Below are 2278 nucleotides of genomic sequence, written 5' to 3'. Positions count from 1 at the left end.
AAAAACTTTATAGGACTAACTGCTCCTTTCAAAAGACCAGCAGAAACTGACAATATAATTATCTAAAGTATTTTGCATATATATGTATTCCCTTCTTTTATTTGTTCTTTTCCTTATCCCAGTTTTTCCTTCCCATTGAACAGTCTTTCCATTTAACAGTATTTGTTGTAACTTTTAGATTTTATTACTCCTCCTGCTTCTCATGCTAGCAAGATAATATGATGTTTTCACATGTGAATCTGATTCATTTCATTTACCAATATAGTCTCTAGCTGCATCCTTTTATCTACAAAATCATCAAATTTATCTTTTTTATAGCTGAATAATACTCCATTGTGTACAAATACCATATCTTTTTTATCCATTCTTTAGTTGATGAGCATTTGGATTGTTTCCAAGATTTAGCTATGACAAATTGCACTGCTATAGGCATGGGTGCACATATATATCTGTGGTATGACGATTTCAGTTCTTTTGGAAAAATACCTAGGATGGAAATAGGTGGCTTAAATGAGACCTTCCATCCTAGTTTCTTGAGGAATCTCCATACTGATTTCCATGATGGTTGTACCAGTCTGCATTCCCAACAATGGAGAAGGGTTCCACTGTTTTTCCCTACAGCCTTTCCAGCATTTTTTATTGGTTGACTTCTTGTTGATAGCCATTCTTTCTGGAATAAGATCGTATCTCAGTGTTGTTTTAATTTGCATCTCTTGAATGAGCAATGATGTTGAACATTTTTTCATATATTTATTTGCTATTTGTATTTTTTCATTTGTGAGGCTTGTATTCATCTCAGATGCCCATTTTTGGACTGTGTCTTTGAATTTTGGAGATCTGATTTTTAATTCTTTACGTGTTCTAGACAGGAGTTCTTTGTCTAATGGACAGCCTCCTATAATTGTTTCCCACTTTGTGCATTTTCTTTTTACTCTGTTGGTGATTTCTTTTGACATGCAGAAACCTTTCAAAAAGATGAGATCTCAGTGATGGATTCTTTGAAGTACTCCCCTTGCAGTTTGATTTTTGTTCATGAACTCTTTACCTACTGCTATGTCCTTAAGGTTTCTACCTACTTTCTCTTCCAGAAGATTTAGCATTTCAGTCTTAATATTTAAATCTTTAATCCATTTTGACTGTAGTTTTGTGCCTTGTTTATTAATTAAATTTAATGGTCCATTTTAATTATACATGATGTCCATATTCATCAGAGGGATTTTCTACATGTACATGATTCATCTCATTCCTCTTCTTTTGCCCCATTCCCTTAGCCTCCCTTTAGTCTCTCTCCTCCTCATTTACTAAAGCTTTGCTTCCACTTCTCATTTTTTCCATTTTCCCTTTTATCTTTCCTCATTCCCCCATCCCTATTTCCTCTTCCCAATTGAGCATTTTCTTTAGAAGAGGTAGGAGTTTTTTTGTTTGTTTGTTTTCTTTTTTTAGAGGAACCGGGGATTGAACTCAGGCCCTTACTCTTGCCAAGGAAGCGCTTATTCTACTGAGCCATCTCCCCAGCCCCTAAGATGTGTTTAATATATAAAAAATCTTTTTAATCACCATTGTGTCCCATGAATTGTCAACTTCAGTTTAAAGTGCTCAATACAAATAGTATGGTTCTTCCTTTCGAGTGGAAGAGTAATCAGGGAGTCTATGTTGAATGTCATTATAAAGCATCCTATAAATTGCAGTGCTCTAATCTGGAAAACTTTACTTTTGGTAGTGTAAAGCCCTAAGCAGCTATGTACCACACGATGCTCTGGGATCCATACAGCTTTCATGCTGTGGTGTCACTACTTCAACCCCTGCTTTCGTAACCACTAAACCAGGGTAGACCCTGTACTGAAGGCAATGCAATGCAATGCAATGCAATGCAATGCAATGCAACGCAACGCAACGCAACGCAACACAACACAACACAACACAATACACCAGGGCACAAGAGGACTGGAAAAGTCACACCAGGCATTAAACACTCTGACTGAGGAGCAACACACTGTGCTTCTATTTGCAAGACATTGGTTATATAGGCAAGATGTGGAAGTATAAGCTCTCGGTGAACCTAGGAGAGGAAACCAGAAGCTTCTACTGTGTGTAGTCTACAGTTTCTAAATACTAATCAAGTAGTGAGTCACTGTCATTATAGGTAGGGAGATTCTGAAAGCAATGACAAAATGCAGATGATGTCCCCAATATATATATAAAAAGCTAATAATCAGAAAATTATTTAGTGACAAGTATATCAATGAAAGTATTTTCCTTATCATGTATTTTAAAATTT

This window comes from Octodon degus, unplaced genomic scaffold, assembly GCF_000260255.1.
Source record: "Octodon degus isolate 3935 unplaced genomic scaffold, OctDeg1.0 scaffold00024, whole genome shotgun sequence".
NCBI lineage: Eukaryota > Metazoa > Chordata > Mammalia > Rodentia > Octodontidae > Octodon > Octodon degus.
The sequence above is the reverse complement of the archived record's forward strand: the minus strand, read 5'-3'. Positions refer to the sequence as shown.